At 36.6% G+C, this 23,427-nt stretch overlaps 1 pseudogene; it reads right to left on the reverse strand.

Annotated features, from left to right (window-relative positions):
* The window catches only part of LOC107661617 (titin-like), a 76,374-nt pseudogene that overhangs the window by 52,201 nt on the left and 746 nt on the right, over positions 1 to 23,427 (reverse strand).

Genomic DNA, 23,427 nt, shown 5'->3' on the forward strand with positions numbered 1-23,427 from the left:
CGAGTTTCACAATTTGAGTTGAATTACTGAAATAAATGAACTTTTCCACGACATTCTAATTTATTGAGATGCACCTGTACATGGTTTATCAAATATATCAAGTGCATAACTACCTGATTTGACATGTGATTTGTGCCCCTAATGCTTTAAAAGTACAACAGGACGTCCCATTGAGCCCTCTTCATGGAAAGAGCCAGTACGTTTGATTTCCACATTTTAGCATAATTAAATCCAATCCTCAGATTTTAGCCCCACATCAGTGCAGGAAACAGGAGAAGATTTGAGATTTGATCTGGGCGGCCCATAGGCATCGCTTTGTGCGCTGTGATCTCTGACACATGTTCTCGTGTGAAGCTGCAGCTCGCATTCTTTCTAGATTCATTAATGTTCACTGTTGTCTGTCTGTGATGTGGTTTCATATCTCATATGTCAGATGTAGAGGACGCATTTCTACAGTTTTTTTTTTTGCATTTTATCCCCTCAAGCTGTGATATTAGTATAATTGAGATATTATTTTATAGAGAGAGAGAGAGAGAGAGAGAGAGGGAGAGAATTAGTTTATTTTCTATTTTCATTTATTTTAGTTAGTTTTAGTAATTTTGTCGAGTTTTTCTCATTTTTATTAGTTAATTTTTTTATTGTCTCTATATAGTATTTATTAATTTTTATTTTAATTACAGTTATTTTAGTACTTCAAGTTAATGTTATATGTCGGCGCACTGCCCACGAAGCTATCAGTGCCGATGAGAGAATCGATTATTTATTTATTATAAGATATTTTTTATTTAATTTACAATTTATTTATTTATTTTAATGTATTGATTTTTTTATTTCAGGCTAGAACATTGATTGGCAAAGTCTGTATGAATACAAGCAAATACTGTGTGTCAATATTAAGACAGAGTTCCATTATTAATGTAAACTATTCCTTGAACACAGTAGCTAGCCATCATGTCATGGTTGGATATGTAAGACAGTGCTATTGTTAACATGCTGTCAGTCACTGCAATTACAGCCCAGACCTGTGATAGACCCCAGTGTCTCATTTATATCATTACGACAGTCAATATCTGTACAAGTAATGACTTGAGCATTATTGCAGATCATTTGTTCGCCTCCTGATAGTTTTAATAGTTATTGGTTATGATAACATGCCCTATGAAAACAAGCATCCGTTTGCCTCTATAATATTACACAACACAATCTGATTAGATGAGTTGCTCCAAATACTTTATGGATAATAATTGGCCTGACTCAGTAGAGTCGCTTAACTCACAATGATAGCATGGGGTAGATTAGTCATCATCTAATACAGAGTAAGTGAACAAACAGTAATCATTTCTGTGTGGACGTGGCGGGAATAGTGGGTTGCATAAAAAAATATATATATATAAAATAAAGTAAAATAAAATAACTATTATTATTTGAAAATATTAATAATTGTGTGTGTATATTTACAGTCAAACCAAAAACTATTCTGACACCAGATATAATTGTTGATATTGTTTTACTAGTGGGTGCAAGACACTATAGTTCATTTAAGTGAGCAAAATAAAGTGAACTGTGACATATTATACCCAAAAATTGTTCATACAGTGGACTACCAGTAAAACTGATAAAAATTTGTGACCAAAAATTATTCAGACGCTTTGACCTGACCATGTTTTGCTTAAGTGTTTTTTTCTTTACTTGCTAATGCAACCTTTTTACACCACAGACAGCATTGCTTGGTAATTGGTTGACCTAAATTGTGTATTATCTAATTGTGTACTTATATTTAACAGCTGAATAATTTTTGGTTGATTGCAATCCTTTACATACCTTTCTATCAAAGTTATCTGACATTATCAAGATGAATTTGTTCTGACACAGTTTAACTCTGAGTTCTTGTCATATTTTATTACCATTGTCTAAACTATAGCGAATAAACTGTGTTAATGTGAGACATGTTGAAAGTGTCTGAATACATTTTGGTTTGACTGTGTATATATGGATACTTTTATATGTATATAATATATGTTAATTTTAATATTTTCAAATAATGAAATATTAATTAAAAATAAGAATTAACATTTTTAATTCAGAATATCATTATTCAATATTCAGAATATCAATATTCAGAATTCAGAATGTTCATATATATTTACTTTTTCAAGTTACATTTTTAACTTTGTAACTGCAAAAGCATTAAAGGTGCACTAAGCAAATTTTTCCAAACAATGTTGATATTTGAAAGCACCAAAACAAACACGCCCATACCCCAAGAGGACCTCGCCCCTGTTTTGATATCTTTGCCCATCATGTACGTACACAACCATGGCAACGACGATCGCAGAAACAAGTGAAGATGACACACAAGCATATTCAAACAAAAGCCAACACAGATCAGTCTTGTGAAACAAAGCAAAATCAACGTTACTCACCTATCAAGAAGAAAAAAACAATGCAACCTCGGCGTCCGCTTCGAACCCTTCCCGCTCCTTGTGTTCTCTCCACCGAAACCCTTTTTTTTTATTTTTTGTTCCTCCGATATTTACCTCTTTTTTTATCTTCTATCTCTCTCTATCTATAGTCGATCTGCTAATATCAGTCCTGTGCACTCAAATTGAGCGCTCTCTTCTCTCTATCATTACTAGACACTCCCTTTACTGCTGATTGGCTACAAATGTGTTTTGGGACTCAGTCCAACACTGTGGTCAAAAGTGTTTTTCAAATATTGCTTAGTGCTCCTTTAAAAACAAAACATTCATTTAAAAGTGAAGTACGTAATGTTAGCCTCCAACCCATCTAGCATTGGTCAGTCAAACAGATAGTCCCGCCCCCAAACTCACGCCATTGGCTGAGTCTGTGTTGCTGTGTTTTAATATTTAAAGGGTAGTTTACCCAAAAATGAAAATTCTGTCATTAATTACTCACCCTCATGTCGTTCCAAACCCGTAAGACCTTCGTTCATCTTCGGAACACAAATTAAGATATTTTTGATGCAATCCGAGAGCTCTCTGACCCTCCGTAGAAGGCAACACAACTGTAATGATACTGTCTCCGTAATGGCGGCGTGCACAAAAAAGTATTCTTGTAGGATCGTAAAATTACAGTTGAACCCCTGATGTCACATGGACTATTTTACCTATGTCCTTGCTACGTTTCTAGACCTGGGAACATTACAGTTGTGTTGCTGTCTATGAAGGGTCAGAGCTCTCAGACTGCATCAAAAAAATCTCAATTTGTGTTCTGAAGATGAACGAATGTCTTACATGTTTGGAACAACATGAGGTTGAGTAATTAATGACAGAATTTTAATTTGTGGGTTATCTAACCTTTTAACGCTGGTATTTTACTGCTGTTGTTTGTGTGTTCTCACCTGGCCAGCACCTCCACGTTAGAAATGGCGTAGAAGTATTTCAGCAGGTTGTCTCTCTGGACGTACGTTCCTCCGAGAGCGGGCCTGAGGAGGCGGAGCCTGAGATTGGTGAACGTGAAGAAATCTCGTAAACCCTTCATGCTCTCCATCCGCGTGTACAGGCTTTCCATGTCCAGCAGCCTCGGGCCGGCGAAGATGGCGAAGCGGGAACGCACCTCGAAGCGCACCACCTTCTCGTTCTTGGACCCGACCCAGCGCGAGTATTGCTCCGTGCAGATGACGCGCGTGACGTTGGCCGCGGTCAGATCGCGCGCTCGTCTCGGCGCCATGTTGAATGCATCCACGCAGTCGTCGGCGTAGTACTGGTAGGGCTGCCAAGTGCGGCCGAAATTGAGCGACTTCTCCAGCACCATGACGGTGGGCCGGCCGTATTCGAAGGTGATCTGAATGTCGTCGGTGAGTTCGAGGGTTTTGTTCCAGGACAGGGTGATGTTGGCCTGAAGAGGCTCGGGATACCGCCGCCACGTGACCGTCTGCCAGTAGGTGATGAGGCCACTGCGCTCGCGGTCCTGCATCAGCTGCGGCGGGTGAGCCAGGTCAGGGTTAGATGCGTCACATTCATCACTGCAGAGATATGGATTCTCCTGCAGACAGAGAGACAGAGACACCCTTGTGAAAAAGAAACACACTTCAGCATACATTTAAAAAGAGTGCTTATTATGGAAATAAATCTAGTTTTTGGGCACTTAATTGCATGTTAACTTCAAATGAATGAGAATGAATTATAGTTTAAATAATATAAATGCAGTTAGGTGAACTTAGGAGTGCTTTTTTTGACCCAATTAAGCAGAACGTCTTTATATGTAATGTCATAATTACTTCTTTAGTCTTTGAAATATGATTAAAGTTTATCGTTGCATGTACTGACGAGCATTCATGGGAAACTAAAATTTACTATAATTACTATTATATTGTAATTGCGACTTTTTAATCTTACAATCTGGACTTTTTTCTAGCAATTCTGAGGTTGTATTTTACAATCCTGTGTTTTTTCATGCAATTATCTCGCAATATATATATATATATATATATATATACATCTCACAATTTTATATACATATATATATATACATACCAAATGAGAAACAGTATATGTTGTTTTAATATAAATTTTTTGATTTTTCATTAAATTTTGTCACATCTATTAAAACTTGTCATGAATTTAAATATATTTGTGATTACACATTTTAAGTTGCAATTTTGTACATTTAAAATATCTTAACCTTAAATGTAATATTGAATTACACACCACAGTTAAAATTATAATCAAGTACTTCACATGTGCTTTAGTATGTTAGTCAACACATCAAAATATGTGTACGTCTTTAAAGCATGACAAAAGATTATTATAACAATGTACTTTAAAGGAAAACTTGTCATTTGTCATTATTACAAAGGGCACTTAAATGGATACTTAGTTGTTAAGAAATAGTCAAAAAAGTATTCTCTCTTTAAGTACACTTAATTGGCTTTTAAGGGATAGTTCACCCAAAAATGAAAATTCTGTCATTAATTACTCACCCTCATGTCGTTCCAAACCCAAAAGACCTTCATTCATCTTCGGAACACAAATTAAGATATTTTAATGAAATCCGAGAGCTTTCTGACCCTCCATAGACAGCAATGTGACTGAAATGTGAAGACGTTATTACAATAGTCCATGTGACATCAGTGGTTCGACCGTAATGTTATGAAGCTACGAGAATAATTTTTGTGTGCAAAGAATTTGTTTACAAGCTGAAGAATGCACACGCATGTGTCTTGGTACTTTTTGTGAAAGTGCGTCAAAAACTGACAGAAGAGAAGAATTGTTGAATAAAGTCGTTATTTTTTTCTTTGCGCACAAAAAGTATTCTCGTAGCTACCTAAAATTAAGGTTGAACCACTGATGTCACATGGAGTATTTTAATGATGTCCTTACTACGTTTCTGCCTTGAACGTGTCAGTTGTGTTGCTGTCTATGGAGGGTTCTCGGATTTCATCAAAAATATCTTAATTTGTGTTCTGAAGATAAACGAATTTCTTATGGGTTTGGAACGACATGAGGGTGAGTAATTAATGACAGAATTTTTACTTTTGGGTGAACAAACCCTATAATTTTATAGTATCTGCAAGTAGTTTTTTTTTTTAATGTACTTTTTTGAAGTTCAGCACATGTACGTGTTCAACACAAATAAGCGCACTTCTTTTCACAAAAGCAGGCAGTGTTCTGACAGGAGATGTGATAGAGATAGAAACAGTGACTGATTGATTGACGAAAACAGAAGCAGGTAGAAAGTGTGTGTGACGCACAGATGCAAACAGAAACACAAAAAGAAAGGGGAGATTGTGAGCGAAAACAGATTGTAAACTCTCACACACACACACACACACATGCGCACTTGTCATGGTAAACCTACAGTGAAGAACTTGCGGGCTTTTATTAAAAGCAAAGACTGCAGGGAGTGTTGATCTGTGAGCGCAAACTCCTGCTGCACACACACACACACACATCATTAAAAATCTGGGTCAATTCTATCAGCTCGCTTTATAAAATCACGCAGACGATGATCATCTAACTATAGTTCATGCTGAGACGGCTGCGTTCAGGTATGACGGCTTTGAATCTGTCTATTCAGCATGTATTCAGGATCTGTGCCAATATATCAGATTCACACCTCGACAGAGAAATAAACACTCGCCTCCTTTTGTTCTCCGTCTCACAGGAGCCACAACATACACAAATGCTGCTTAATAAAGACGTGCACACACTCACACACACGCCTCATAAGAGAAGCTTGTACAGCGCTGTGCATCTTGGGAAATACATCATCTGATTTATGAAGCCAGGCACACGGAGAATAAAAAATAAATTAAAGGCGAGATAAAACAAAGTGTGTGTATGTAAGAGAACGACAGAGAGAGAATAAAGACTAAAGAGGGGTGGTAAAATGATAAAGCGGCTTCGGCTCTTGAAACTCTGGATCTAGTTTAGCTCAAACTCACACTTCTCGTCTGTATAACTACAGATGGACTGATAATCAGCTCATGTTTTTGTCATTATTCACACTTTTTATTATCAGCTAAAAATCTGTTCTGACCTCTTTAATATTTAGTTAACAGATAATTGGTACCATTCAAAGAATAGCACACAGTGACAGTATTCAAAGTGAGTTCGGATAATTGCTCAACTTTTAACAGCCATTCACTCTCTAGTTAGAGACATGTAACTTAATTAGAAATATTTTTTTAAATGTACAACAATCTACAAAAATGCCACTGCACAAATATAACTTAAATATAATAATTTAAAATAATAGTTATTTAATATATATATATATGATAATTATATTTTTTATAATTCTTCGTCTTATAATTATTATTACTTCATATTTATGCAAAGTTACACTGTTTCAGGTCAGTAAGATTTTTTTAAAATTAATACTTGTATTATTAATATTACTGTTTTTACAGTATTTTTAATCAAAAAATGCAGCTTTGATAAGCGACGTCTTTCGAAAACATTTTTAAAAATCTCATAAACCCAAACTTTGAGTGTATTTTGCAATTTATCTGTTATTACATTTTATATTATTATTATTATACCAGCAAATCAGACATCTCACTGACATTGCTAATAACTTCCTCTTGCATATTTTTCAAAGATTTGATGCAGCAGACCTTGTAAACTCTGGGAAGTCCGGTGACCAGTTGTTCCTCGAAAGCTCTTGTTGCAACCTGGTACCTCAACTTTCCTGTCCTGATAAAAACCTGTCCACTTTTGCTCCTAGAAGTTGTGTAACAGCCAATCAGATCATAACTGTTGATTTTTGTCAGCCTTTGCCATTTTTTATGCAACATAAATGAGCCTGAAGTTCATCTCAGCAGTCTAGCAGCTTCTACAATTCCAGTTATGTAATGTTCAATGCTTTGTACTGGATGCAGTTCTGTCAGCTACTGTATATTGCATTATCCTGTTTAGTTGCCGGTAAGTGTTTCAAACCAAACTCAAGCGTTTGATCCACAGACCTCGTACAGTTTGGAAATTTCAGTGACTAGTTACTCCTCTGAATTTGTACAGTGCGAATTGTACATCTTAATCCTTTCAGACACATTCTACAGTACAGTAATTCTTTTCTGTCTGATGGTCTGACTCTTAGCTCACTCCAGGACAGGGGTTTAAAGTTACCCTCTTCCCCAAGATCACATTACAGCTGTGTTCCTAAGGGGCCTCTGCACTGCCACTCATTTCTGCTTAACATAATTCTATTTCCTCAAGATGCACCCGTCTATCTCTCCTTTAATCCATTGTTTCTTCTCTCTCCTCCTCTTTTCTCCGTAATGTTATTAGAGAGAAACCTCATTCTGTTACACTCTTACAGCTGTCTGTTTCTTTAGTGCAGACAGACAGGATCAGACACCATCATCTGACTGCAACATCTGCACACATACATGCATGTATTCAAGCACAAACTCATTCTGACCCCCGACACGCTAAAACTATAGTTGGATTAAAGAGGAGAATACACAGAAACCTTCAACCCCCAAATCCATTGAAACCCAACCCTCTGACACACTTAGTGGAGCATTAGCATGCTTACCGTGTGTATTGTGCATTGTGAGATTGACAGCACTATTTGTGTGTGTGGAGTGTGTGTGGGGGTCAGCTTTTGTTTATATTGTAGGGACCAAATGTCCCCAGAATGATAGTAAAACCTGAAATCACATGCATCCTAAAGAGCTGCCAATGGTTCCCGGGAGGAAAACGGCTTAATTAACATGCTAAATAATGAAAATGTAAAAACAGAATGTTTTCTGTGAGGGTTAGCTTTAGAGTCCTGTATAAAAATATCATTAGCTCATATATCAGTAGTACTATTTTTATAAAAACAATAAAAGTCAATGATAAGTTCCCACTGCAAGTGTGTGCTTGCATGCACTCGTACTTGCATATATATTTCATTAATTTGAGTGTGTTTTGGTGTTTGCATGCTTGTGTGGATGTATTGGTAATACTTGTGTATGTGTATGTATATGCATGCTTGTATTGTTGTTTTTGCATGCTTGTACTGTATGTGAGTGCTTGTGTGCATGTATTAGCATGCTCGCAAATGTGCATATGAGTGCTTGTATGCATGCGTGCATGTATATTTTATCTATATGTGTGTTTTTGGGTGTGTGCATGCTTGTGTGCATGCATTGTTGTTTTTGCGTGCTTGAGTGTGTCTGTACATGTACCTGTCCAGTATACATGCATGTGGTGGCATCTGTGTGTATATGTACTTGGGTGCTTGTGTGCATGTATTAGCATGCTTGCAAATGTGCATACTTGTGTTTGCATATATATTTCTTCTATATGTGTTTGAGTGTGTGCATGTATTGCCAATGCCTGTGTTTGTGTGTGTGTGTGTGTGTGTGTGTACGTGTGTGCATTCATTTGATTGCTTGCATTGTTGTTTTGCATACCTCAGTGTGTCTGTACAGTATGCTAACATGTATATGTATATTTGCATCTGTGTACTTGGGTGTTGTAATAACATGCTTGCAAATGTGCATACGTGTGCTTTTATGCATGTATGTGTGCTTGCATGTATATTTCATCTATATGTGTCTGTTTGGGTGTTTGCATGCTTGTTTCCCCATGCCTCTATTGTTTTTGCATACTTGAACTTGCATGTACAGTATGTATGTGTGTGTATATTTGCATCTGTGTGTGTGTACTTGGGTGCTTGTGTGCATGTATTTGCATGTTTGCAAATGTGCATACGTGTGATTGCATGCATGGATGTGTGCTTGCATGTGTACATGTGCATCTATGCATGCATGCATGTGTGTGTTTCTGTTGTCTAGACACTTTTAAGAGACAGAGTTTTAACATTATAACACAGGATCAGCTTTTCTCACCAATTAATTTTTCAAGTGTTTGACAATGTGTGTGTCTTTTCCATGACCTTGGCCCAATAATGCATGTGGCAAAGATGCAAAACTAGCATGTCTATGCTTTCCCGACAATCCCATCCTCCTGCCCCATATAAACACACACACATACACGGCCAACTGTTCCGGCAGGTGGCCCACATCACTAAGCTCCTAGAGCAATTATCCACGTTGGAATCCCGTCGCTGCGACAACAATCAGCATGGAGCTAGATCCCTGTCACAGCGTCCAAATAGCAGCCTGTTAAACCAACCAACTGGGACATTACATCACCGTTAAACTGGAACTTTACCTAGTGCCATCCGCATCCCATGCATTCAGTTAGAGAACAACATCAGTATCCAGGGCTCCAGACTGCGACCATTTTTTCTGCCTGGTGCGACAAAATTTTGTGTGCGGTCGCACTGGTGCGACCACCGCGTTGTTCAACTCATAAGCTCTGCCATTTCTGTTGCATATGAGAAACACCAAACGGCAAACGAAACTGAAAGCATAACGAAACCGCGCGACTCGTTTGTACTGCGCAGCTCTACACTCTCTACAGAGTGTAGAGCCTGGTTTATACTCACCGCGTCAGCAGGAGCGCGAAGCAAAAGTGATGCGAATATTTAGGAAACGATGGATGGTTTTCAAGCTAAAGTAAAAAAACGCTTCTTAAACCAGAGAAGGTGCACATGTTGGTATTCTTGTGGGGGAAAAAAAAACATGCAACACTGTCACCGACAGCAAGTTTAGTTTTACTTTTCTTTTTGTTTTCAATTTGAAAAGCTTGTTATCTTTGCTGTTTACCTCACGTTATGCTATGGAAGCTTTCTTTTATTTATTTTTTTATTTGATTCCTCAGTGTTTGCTAAACCTTCTGTAATTTATTAGTCTGTATATAATACAGCATGTGGTGTATGCCATGCCTCATCTTATTCGTATTTGTTAATAAACGTTATGTAAGCTAGTTTGTCATTGTGTCTTACTGTTTTATCGTTGTTGTGCTTTTTAATTAAGAATAAAAAAGAATCCATCTTTTGTTTTAGTCTTAAAAAGTGAAATATGTACCACTTTCGTTTCCATATAACTATAAACTATGATAAAAGTTCATCAGCATGCATTGATTAATCCCATGTTGTAGCAAAAAAAATAAATAAAAATTGCGACCAAATCATGTGCTCGTGCGACCAACTGAGAAAGTTAGTTGCAAAAGAGCGACCAGTGGGAAGAATGAGTCTGGAGCCCTGTCAGTATCGTAAAATCGGTTAATCTGTCTCTCTCTTTGTCGTCTCTGTGGATTTATATACCTTTAGACCTTCTTACTGTAAGTGTGTGTGTGTGAGTGAGTTATAGCGGTCTTTAAGAAACTGAGAACACAATGTGAGCTCTATTTGGTTTATGAGAACATCACTAAGAATACAACACTCTGAGGAATACACTTGGAAGTGTACGTCTGTTCCAAAGCTTGGTCTGTTCTCGCTGACTATAGTCAACATAGGCAGCTTCCCTTTAAGACAGCATCCTGACTGAATTGGATCATAGCAGCCCCAGATGGAATCTGCAGACTTTTGTATTTTCGGTGCTGTTTGGAGATAAAATGTGTTAAATGGAGCTGACTGTACTGCAGTCTTATTGATGGCTGAAAGCATAGGCCTAATCGAATGATTAAATAAGACAAAATATTTAATAAACAAATATGCAAGGGGTGCAGGATGTGAATAAGGCAGCTAATAAGGCATCTTATAAGGCCGAATTATTTTATTGCTTACTATTTAGAACAGCCTGCAAGCTGGGAGCACAAATATGATTTCTTAAACTGTTGCCAAGTTAGGCAGCTCACTAGGATTTGTAACAAAGCTTAAATGTGAAGTATGTAATTTTTTCAATGTTAAAACAGTGCTTCCTGCACGGCCGAATCTTTAAAAAAAATTAATTAAAATAGAAATATATAATATATAATATAATAAAAAAATATATATATATATACAGTGGGTACGGAAAGTATTCAGACCCCCTTCAATTTTTCACTACTAATATTTATATACTTTCATATATATATATATATATATATATATGAAAGTATATAAATATTAGTATTTTTGTATTTAACTTAAATAAAATGAAGAAGCAAACGGAACTGCTAACAGCGGCGCTCACCTGGTGTTTCGGTACAGGTGTGTGTCATGATTAAGTGTAAATATAGCCAAAGAAAAATCCGCTGCAACCACATTTCATGACAAAATCCACAAGATGGCAAAACCTAAAAAGGCTGTTCTTTAATAAAAGTTCTGGCGCGCCGGAAAGCACTTGCAAACACATTTGTCTTTTCGAAATGAAAACCTGAGGTCAAAGCTTTGGAAATTTTCTTTATAAGTTCTTCACATAAGTATTCTGGGTATTAAGATGAACAGTACTAGTAATCTCATACAACCTAGCATGTAATCAGTCATTTTTTTTAGTTATAGATATTATGATATTCAGGGATGACAGACTGAATATGTGACATTGCTGTATTTCTAATATTATGCAGAGAAAGCTATTTTACACTCTGAGGTTGATTATAAATTTTGCTTATAATGATTATTATTAATACATTTGTTTATTGTACATGGTGTTTTGTACCATGTTGCACTTAAGGCAGTGATTTTTACCATGGTTAAAGGGTTTTAGACACTACATTGTGTTGCATCTACAGTAACTACTCATGGTAAAATCACTGTACAGTGAAAATAATTTGGTGTAGAAACTACCAAAATAGCAAGTAAATTTCACAAATAATTACAAAGAAATGGAGAGAAATTTTGAAGTAAAAAGACTGAAATGGTATTTTCTTGTTAAAAAAAATTCTGCTCAATTTGTTTTATTTACAGTTTTTTACAGTGTAGTGCCCCTTCAGCTGCTTATTTGATTCAAAATGTGTTAATTTAGAACAAAGAATACAGAAATTGTGTATGGAAAATATATCGCATAGAAAACATTTCCATATTTTCTGTGTCAAGTATTCCAGGAAAGCATGTAATAATGATCTCATTCCTTTATTCTAGATCTCCAGAACTCTTCAAAGTGTTTTCTCTGCTTTCTTGTTTAGTTTGTAGCATGAAACTTTATAGCTGAGCGCTGACATCAGTGAGATCAGGCCAAGACACGAAGAACGACAGATTCATCCTATTAAACTAGTACTCTAGCCGCCAGCTGTCTATTGTCTTTCTCTGTCCATCTCAAGCTGCTTTCACGCAGTGAAAGCCATCTTCTTTCCCTTTGTTTCTGTTCATACCAGCATGCTCTTTCTGCAGTATGTAGTATGTATACTGTGCACAGTAAGCACTTTTCTGTGTGCACTATAATACCCAAATGACTACTTTTACCAAATTGCACAGTACAATACAACTGTAGATGCAGTGCACTCAACTTGACCTTCAATTTCCAGGGATTTTGTGTATTATTTAACAGGAGAAAATAGTTGGTAACTGCACATCCCTTGTAAAAAAAAAAAAAGAAAAAGAAGTACACTTAAGCATGTTTTAAAAAGAGTACTTACAGTATAATGGAAGTAATATAACAAAATATGCTTACGTATGAACTAAACACTAAACTGCATGATATTTACAATTAAATGACAATATATATTTTAAAATTATATTAGTTGCAGTTAGTTGAACTTAACAGTGCATTTTTACCTACTTATGGAGGACTGAAGTACACCTTTAACCTTTCATGCATGGTGTCCACATTTGTGGACAGTTCATTTAACTCCATTTAGGGTTCATTTATCATGGTAATTTTCTCCAAACCACTTGAGGGCAGTGTCAGTAGATTGACAGCAATATTGTAACAGTGGCTGGCTACTATCTTGCATTCCAAATATTCATTGCTTGATGACATCATTAATCCAAGATGGCTGACAGCGATAGCCATGTGCTAAATGCCCCAGGCATATCTGTGAAAAACTTTTATACAAGGAGGTCAATTGAGGTAAAAAAAATATTAGTATGTACAGTAAAGTATGATGAATATGTTAGTATTTCATAAACTACTAGAGTAAAATGCCGTTTGTATTCACCAAAAACCAACTGTCCACGAATGTGGACGTCATGCAACAGTGGAGTCAGATTGCATAAAGTCTGATTTCTGTAACCTGCTAGTATATCTATTCTATTTTTTCAAAGATGTTATGAATTGTCTTATATTGTAATAAAACAGACATTTAACAAATATATCAACATAAATAACCATTTAAAATGACATATTACAGCATTAAATGGCAACTTTACACATACATATGGAGACAAATTTGCATATATATGTTGATATACTATAACCGAGATGATTCAACATGAAGTAAGATAAGGATGAAAATATAATAAGTTGTTACAATCAGCAGTGAATGTTTTCCATGATTTTCCCATATTGCTAATAGGTTTCCGCATATATGTAACTACTGTTATTGTTCCTACAATATGTTTTATTTTGATTATATTGTAATATATTATTGTTTTTAATAACTGAGCTGATATAAATAGCATAACATGCCATTAAAAAGACACAATATTCCATATTGTCAGCTGTGGCTTTATGTCCCATTTTATGCCTTTGTTGCATGGTGTCCACATACGTGGACAGTTAAATAATTTTTTTAATAAAACTGAATTTTGTACAAATGAAAATGTATTTCAATTTTAGCATCATATTAAAGTAATAAAAAGAATAATAAAAAAATCTAGATGTTTTCCATAATTCATGCATGAAAGGGTTAAATGTAATTTCATAATTACTTCTATTGTCCTTAGTAATTTAGTAGATATGAGATGTAATATCAGATAACAGTTATAATCAAATACTTTACATGTGCTTTAGTATGTTAGTCAGCACCTAAGTAAGTGTACTTCTTTAAAGCAATACTAAAAATTATTTAAAAAATGTATTTAAATAATTATTTAATTATATTTATTTAAAATGTACTTTAATTATGTATTTTTAATAAAAAAATATATTTGACATTATTACAAAGTGCATTTTTAAAGGTGTAAAACAGAAACAAGCATGAAAGTGTGCTCTCTTTAATACACTTAATTAATATTATATTATCTGCAAGTACAGTTTTTATTAAATATTCTTTTATGATTTGAAGTACACTACAAATACACATTGAATGCAATTAAGAACAGAAGCATGCTACTGTTTGAAATGGGATATTTCCTACTGTTTTACTTTCTATTTTTAAAAAGTAGGCAGTATACAGTATGTTCAATAAAATAATGTTAGTATTCTATTCTGGCAGAGTCTCATTGTTTTATATCTTCTGTCATATCTCTTCTCCCTTCTTCCTGTTTCCTCCCCCTCTTTCTTCTTCACTTCCCGCTTCTCTCTCTCTCTCATTTCTATTTATAGCACTGGCTCATTTGTGCTGCTAAATCAGAGAGCACTGTTGTGTTGCACGAGGGTTTTTTACTTTCATACACGCGTGTTCTCACATTGACACGTCTTACTGTTTCATGTGCACTGTGGTTGTGTGCTTTTAGAGAGGTGTGTATGAACAACACATGCTTATTGGGTGTGTGTGTGTGTGTGTGTTTGCTCCCTTTTTCCGCTGAACTAAGCTGTGATTCCCCCGTCATTAGGGATCTCTGTCTTTCTCTCTTTCTCTCTCTCGCTTTTTCTTCACAGACAACATGAGCTACTAAGAATCAAGCACTTGAAAACAAACCATGCCAAAGGGTCCAAATGTAAACTTTTGTCACATCTGCCAGTGGTGGGTGAACTAAGCAAATTTATTAGCGATAAATATTACTGGCCATGAAACTGTTTTTTTCCATTATTTTTATTACAAATACATATTTTTACCTACACTCTTAAAAAACATGTTTTTCAAAAGGGGGTGTATTCACACTGATGTCATAGAAGAATCATTTTTGGGTTCTCTAAAGAACCTTTCAGTGAGAATTTCTTACAAGAACCATTTGTTATTTCTTAGTGTGAAGAACATTTTAATACTTTTAAGAACCGTTTACCACTATAAAGGAACCTTTTGTACAACATTTGAACAGTGAACATTTGCTGAAAATGTACTCCCCCTCAGGCCATCCAAGATGTAGATGAGTTTATTTCTTTAGCATCACATCACTTGCTCACCAATGGATGCTCTGCAGTGAATGGGTGCCGTCAGAACGAGAGTCCAAACAGCTGATAAAAACATCACAATAATCCACAAGTAATCCACACCAATCCAGTCCGTCAATTAATGTCTTATGAAGTAAAAAGCTGCGTGGAATGCTACATTTCTCCAAATCTGATGAAGAAACAAACCCATCTACATCTTGCATGGCCTGAGGGGGAGTACATTTTCAGCAAATTTTCCCTTTTGGGTGAATTATACATTTATTGGAACCATAGATGCCAATAAATAAGATTTATTTTTAAGAGTGTATGACAAGAGGAATTATTTTGCAGTTTTCCTTGCATTATTGTGACAAACAGTGCAGGTCATTGTCTCATTTGCAGCATCATATACTCTACAAAACAAGCCAGATGAGCATCCCTGTCATATAAACGTGAACAGACATGTTCCACATTTTAATTTTAGTGGCTTAATGTGAGAAAATTTGCACATACAGTATGTCACCACATGGCATTAAACAAAACAAAAAAAAAAGGATTTAAATGTTTTCCACTAGTAAATTTAATATTTGGTAAGTGTTTAGAGTCTTGACAGATGTTAGTATGCATTATGTTGCAGTTTTAGTTACCAGCCAACTGAGGAGTAGGTCATTTTTACTCACATATGCAGCTCTGTGAGTGCTAATTTTGGACCCTGGGCAGAAACATGCACAAACTGGGACAGGCACACACATACGCAAACACATGCAACCACAGCAATGGACACAAAACACACAGTAACACACACAGACTATAAAGAGCAGCTGCTGTGAGATGCGAGAGATTATTAAATTCCACATGAAATAACGTGTTTAACTCATTTTGCTTCCGTAATCTGACATATTTCCAAGTGAAAAAGGATATGATGTGTAAAGAGGAAAAATGCAGGGCTGGACACTTATTCATTGGGAATTGACTTGATGGCATTTAGTTTGGCGTTATATGTGTGTGAGTGTGTGAGTGTGTGTGTGTGTGTGTATGTATGTATGTATATATATTATTATTTACATTTTTAAGTATATTATTTACATTACATTTTTGTACAGATTTCTGCTGTTTAGGAATAATACTGTTCTTATAGACTTCCTCCTTGTGGGTGTGTGGGCCTGGTTTCTGAACACTGAATAAGGGCCATTAATGTGTAAATGTGGACAGTCGTATGTTGATTGGTTCATCTAGTTGAAGTCAGAACTTTGTGGAAGTTTAAAGGGGTGGTTCACTGTTTTTTTCTAGGCTTGATTGTGTTCTGCTTTTATGAAACCCCTCCCTCAGAAATAGGCGAAGGGGCTCTGATTGGTTAGATAGCCCAGTGTGTTGTGATTGGCTAAGCCGTCTCTAGTGTGCGTCTAATCGTCCCGCCCCTCACCTCAGCGGCATGTGCTCCGGTTGTATTGTAAACAACGGCGTCGTTAATATCGCTTATCAGTTTGAACCCCCAGGAAGTAACTCGTTGTAGTCCCTACCAGCCATTTTTGTAGGAATTAAACTGCCAGAATTTGAAAAGACATTGAACTTTCAGCTTCGTAACTTTGCAGATATTGTTTATGCTCAAACAGCAACATTACACACTAACGTTAAAAAAGTGAAATCGCAATCAACCACCCCTTTAAAACAAGACATTTTTGTATTTTTAGTTTTAATAGACGCTCTATTTGGACTGACGAGGAAGTTCTAAGCACTGAAACTTACTGTTTGTCTTCATAGCGCAAACTGTATTTCAAAGATGCTGCAATTTTTTTATGCTCTCAACAATTTTAACCTGGCTGTCGGTTAACAGTACTCAGTTTCCACCCCGCTTTTCTCTGTCATCTGCATTTGTAATTTTCTTGGAAGGAGAGATGCTAGGGAGGATCCCGTCTGTTGTAAAGTTATGACTGTGCCAGGCTGCCCGACCTCGTCATGTCTAGAATGTAAAAGGAAAACGTTCGGGCGCGCTGTGGATGTCTGCTTGCGGGACCATTAAGGGCCCCATCAATATTAAAGAGCTCGGGACGACCTGAGGAACATTCCAGAGGCCAGTCCATTAGCGGCCAGCTCCGGCACAACAATTCAAGGGTTTGTGTGTGTGTGTGTGTATGTGTGTGTGTTAGCTTTTCCAGTCTTGGTTTAAATAAGAATCAGTATTTTAGAGTAGCTTTGCATGCAACAATATTCAAACAAATCCATCTAGGGGGATTTAAAGGGATAGTTCCACCAAAAAAAGTATAATTCTGTAATGATTTGCTTAAGATAAACCAGAAAAAACAGATCATTTGCATAATGTTCACACTGTTCTTTTTTTGTGCATTGAAAGTTAGTAACAAACGTGTAAGCTTTAAAAAAAAAAATGGCCAAAAAGCACCATAAAAGTAGTGATACATAAAATTTGAGCAACATATTCCAAGTCAGGCAAGGCATTAGGATGAGTAAATGAAGGCAGAATTGTAATTTTTTTGGGGTGAACTACCCATAGATAGATTTGCTTGAATATTATGACATGTAAAGTTACTTTGATTCTTACTTAAACCAAGACTAATACATACCCACAGTTACACAAACAGAATTTAAAGGTATAATTCACGCAATTCTGCCATCTTTTACTCACTCTCATGCTGTTGCAAACTCACATGACTTGGAATATGGCGCTCAAATTACTAAATGTCACTGTATGACTACTTTTTTTTGGTGTTTTTTGCTTATTTTTTAAGCTTGGCAGAATTTGTACACATTTACTTTCACTCCATGGAAAAGAACAGTGTGAACATTCTGCAAACCATCTGCTTTTGTGTTTTATGGCAAGTAAATGATGACAGAATTGTGGCATGCAAAGTTACTCTGAAAATTCTGATTCTTACTTAAACCAGAACTAACACACACATTTACGCAAACACGATTTAAAGGAAAAGTTCACCTAAAAATGATAATTCTGTAAATGTTTGGCAGAATGTTCACTTCACACTGTTCTTTTCCATAGTCATACATATAATCTGAACGCCATATTCCATGTCAAGTCTAATTAAATCATGACAGAATTGTGATTTTTGGGTGAACCATCCCTTTAATTTGTGTTTGTGTAAATGTGTGTGTGTGAGAGTGAGTGCGAGTAAGAGAAAATGGGTCTCCTTGAGCCTTACATTAAACAGATCATTAACTGTTAAGTGTGTGAGAGCTGTGTCCATTTCCGGCTCCCATACGAGACCAATAACTGTATGTGTTTTTTCCTGCATCAGTCCCATCAGCAGCTTCATCATAGTGAAAAGGCAAAATCATAGTGAACAAAGTTTATGTGTGTTTGTGCATGACATTGCAGTGTCTGGATAATTTAATCAGGGTTGTATTACCTCTTTTCCCCTGACACTAGTATTTATTTATGCTCTTGTTCTCTTCAGCCTGCACAACCTTTTGCTTGTTTCTTTCTTCTGCAAAGTCAAGCATCACTGTTACTGTTGCTCTTACTCGAGTTTAAGTGTTAAGCTAAAGTATTAAACAGGTGAGAAAATATCACAGACTTACTTTGAAGGATGGACCCAATCCATATCTATATGTATACATGTATATTATTTTAGTATCATTATGATACTGTTTTAAATTATTTTATTTTTTAAATGAATTTAACAAAAACATAAATAAATAAAAAAACACATAAAATAATAAATTTTATCAATACATTTTTACTTGTAAACACTTTATATTTTCAATTTTATTTTAATTATAGTAATTCGGTCAGGACCACTATCGTCAAAGATGACTGACAATTAGTATACAGTTTGGATTGGCGGTATGGTTCTGTTCATTTTGTAACATTTTAGAAATTAGACTGATTCAAAGGAAAATCAGAAGGCCGAATCCTGACTGACGAGAGGAGGAGTTGGGGATGGAGGAGCTCATAGCTTAATTAGCTATTGAGCAACGCGAAAACTGGTGATAATACGAGAAGGGTCTTGCTGCAGCTGGCGCTTGCACTCTCAGACGTGCATTTTCAGGCAATACTGAAGCATCTTATATACTGTATGGGTGCTGTGATAGGTGTCTCATCCCTATAGGTAGACGTGGGTCAGCTGAGAGTCAGCTGATGCGAGCTTAAATAAATGTGACCTGCCAGAACTAATGCTACGCTTGATTTTTGTTGTCATTTTTTTAAATGTTTATACTGGTAGATTTAATTCTTTATTATTTCTTTTTTAGTTGTTACATCAAGTTAAACTATTTCAAGCATTTTTTTAGTTAACTATAATAACCCTGCACCAGACAGAAAGAAATAACCTAGCAACACCTTAGCAACCATCCACAACATCCCAAAGGTGAAGTCACATTTACAGCTGCACAACTTTTGCACAAGCAAGCACCAATCACTTTCTTTTACTAACAGAATTCATTGACTGATGGAATATCTTTTGATTCTGTATGTTGTCCTCACAAATCTCACTTATTAAAACCCATAGCGCACTGCGTGACCTCCTTGCCCTTGAGAATAACCTGCTGACCCTGCTATAAGTGAAGTGAAATTCGACATCCTTCCGGTCCTCTGTTCCTGTGAGCCTGACTCTGCCAACAAACCCCCGTGGGTAAACAACACCTCGGCCTTCTGCTCTCCACGCCTGCTGACCTCAGCTGCATTTTTTCTGCTGCGGTCGGTGACCTGCACGGCACATCATGCTTAAATTAATGCTGCTTCAAGACCTCCGCCCCCATAATGTGTGCAGTTTGGCACCGTTATACGAGCCCTGCTTAGTTTGCACTGGCCAATGGCTAGTGGTCAAAAAATTAATCAAGGAACAATTTGGAAACATCTGCCTGAGGTCTGTCCCATCCAGGTACTAATAGACACTTTGTAAAGTTAGCATAATTAGTTAGTCAAGCCAACTTTTGTGCAATAATCATTATATTTTATTAGTTTTATTTTATAAAACAGATGCAAGATGCAAATTCAATGCATCAGTTAATGAAATGAACGAGTGCAACTGGTAAGCAATAATCTTAAAGGAATAGTTCACTGGACGAAGCAATGTTATGGATCATGGACTCGTATTTTAGCCAGAAGCAACGGTTTGGAGTTAAAAACATCTTAATGATGGATTTGTTTCTTACAAACATGCAGCTTTTGGCTTTTCAAGATGTTAACTGATGGACTGGAGTGGTGTGGATTATTGTGATGTTTTTATCAGCTGTTTGGACTCTCATTCTGACAGCACCCATTCACTGCAGAGGATCCATTGGTGAGCAAGTAATGAAATGCTACATTTTCAAAATCTCTTCTCATGAACAAACAAACACATCTACATCTTGTATGACCTGTTGGTGAGTAAACTATCAGCAAATTGTTATTTTTGGTGAACTATTCCTTTAATATGACGAGCTCCCACTTACCAGCTTATAGGCAAATGAGTTACAGCTACTGGGAAACGTTACATCACTTAATTGTTTTTGTCAGGCTAATGAGCAGAAAAAAAAGCATGCAGGAAGAAACACATCACTGTCCAGCCTGTTGACCATGTGACACATAATCTTTTAACTTCTGGTTGTGAGAAACAGGAATTAGCATGGTGAATATTTTTATCACACCCTACTTCCCCATTTCACATACTGTCTGTCCTGAATAGTATGCAAGATTGGAATTAATATGTCCCCCGATCATACAGTAGCATGTTTACAAAAGCAGGCCAAAGCTGCCCGGATGATGTACTATTTCTGGTGGATTTTCAAAGTGGGTATTTGATATGTTTTTGGGGTTAATATTGATTTTAACACTAATATATTTTACAGAGCCTGTGGTTTTTTTTCTCAGAACACCTGTGTTCATATGTTTCGGTTGGTGATATTTTTAATGTTTTTGAAAGTCTCTTCTGCTCACCAAGGCTGCATTTATTTGATCAAAAATACAGTAAAAAGTGTAAAATTATGAAATATTATTACAATTTCAAATAACTGTTTTCTATTTGAATATATTTTAAAATGTATTTTTTTTCTGTGATCAAAGCTGTATTTTCAGCATCATTACTCCAGTCTTCAGTCACATGATCATTCAGAAATCATTCTAATATGCTGATTTGCTGCTCAACAAACATTTTTATTATTATCAATGTTGAAAAAAGTAGTAGTTTCTTCTAGAGGACTCACCAGAGTGCAGAATCTCTCCGGTGGGTTCCCGCAGGTGACGCCTGGTGGCTCGACGTGGATGTGCATGTACTCCTTCATGGCCTGGGCTTTGGGTTGGCATGCGTAATGCTCCCACACAGCGCCTTCGTCCGTGCTCACGAGAGACTTGCACAGGTCGTACTGGCCTCTTGCTCTCGCCAGCACGTGCACCAGCAGGTAGAGGAGTCCCGCGCGTGCACGCATGGCAGGCTTGCGAATAAGAGGGGATTTCCGAGGGTCCGGAGAAACGGGAAAGGTACCACCGAGGGTTCAGAGGTGGGACGTGTTAACATGGAACAGCCGCGCCGGTGGTCAGGTTAAAACATCCCATAACTTCGCCACGGTCATTACTCCAAAAGGAAAAAGTCAGATATATAGAAAAAGGAAATGTGCATAAAAGTGTTTTGTTGTTATGAGGTTGAGGGGAAGTTTTGTAAAGCAAGTTTATTGTTTTGTGTATTGACTTCTGTCTTACTTCTGTGTGTCTGGACACTGTCCTGATATGTTGGGTCAAAGGTGCTGATGTTTCTACTTGGACCTACATCCATAGCAGCTCCTGGACTGCGTCACCGCAGAGCATATTTATGCCCTGAAGGTCACATGAAGTGGGTTTCCCCTTTTCCAAGCTCAGAAATGTCTGCCTGGTTGCATCCTTCACTCTTTAGCAGCTGCTGTCCATGGTCCTGAAAGCAAACACCACACATTTCAGTGTTTAACTTCACTGCTCTTTTGTACACAAGCTCTTGATGTCAGCCTGTTTTTTTTCTAGTGCTGCTTTCTGCTGATGGTCTAATTTGCCAAACCCCCCTTAAACAGACGTTGGATGTCATCCTGTGAACCGCCACCAGTCCGGACAGATGGCTGATCTCGCATACAACACAAGTCTGGAGTGAGGAACATGCGTGGTACATGCAAACACACACACACACACACACACACTTCACAGACAGAAATTATATAAGACAGGACTTCGAGGAAGAGAAGCAAAGGGGATGTGCGACATATCTCATGCAGATATTACCATGCAGAGATTGTATGTTAAATATTGCACGGTATAGTTTACTGAATGAACCACATTTCATTTCCATTGGGAAATGGGAGGAGTGAGGAATGGTCTCACATGTGCAGATACGCGCATAGCGATGACATCCATTTCTAAGGTTGCAAATGCAATGCATGCCTGTAAAAATCAGGTAAAGTAACCATGTGCTTTGCATGGTAGGATCTGCTTTTATTCAAGTCAAAAATAGACTGAATCAACCTGATTACATTACAACATTTTTAAATCAGATCAGGTAGAAAATATATTTGCTTGTAATTTTACAGTAATCTAAACAAAGCATATTTTCAACTCTTTATTGCATACACTTCTATTGTAAGATATTTAAATGTTTTACAAATAAAAAGTATGAACTGCAATATAATTTATGGGGAAATGGCCGTTTTAAGAATTCCCTGCACAATGCATAACATTTAGGTTTCGTTTAAAAAGTTTTTTGTTATCGTTCATGGAAATTTAATGTCGAGTAGACGGTATTTTAGTGTAGGCCTATTTCTCTGGCTTTGAGGGGCCAGTTACGACGAACTTTAAGTCATTTAGTAGTTAGTAGGTTGGTAAATGTAACATTATATGAGTTAATGACATACAGTTTCGAACTATAATATTCAATCTTACCGTAACGGTTGTAATATCGTCAACATGGCAACCGCAACTACCAGTTTTTACCTCAAATTTAACAAAATTTACTAGTCTACATAACGCCTAAATAGCATTCTCGATATGTTTAATTATTCATTTAACAACAATCTGATCGTGTTGGAGGTTAATACAGCATAGAAAG

This window comes from Sinocyclocheilus anshuiensis, unplaced genomic scaffold (assembly GCF_001515605.1).
Source record: "Sinocyclocheilus anshuiensis isolate Anshui unplaced genomic scaffold, SAMN03320099.WGS_v1.1 scaffold1425, whole genome shotgun sequence".
NCBI classification, from domain to species: domain Eukaryota; kingdom Metazoa; phylum Chordata; class Actinopteri; order Cypriniformes; family Cyprinidae; genus Sinocyclocheilus; species Sinocyclocheilus anshuiensis.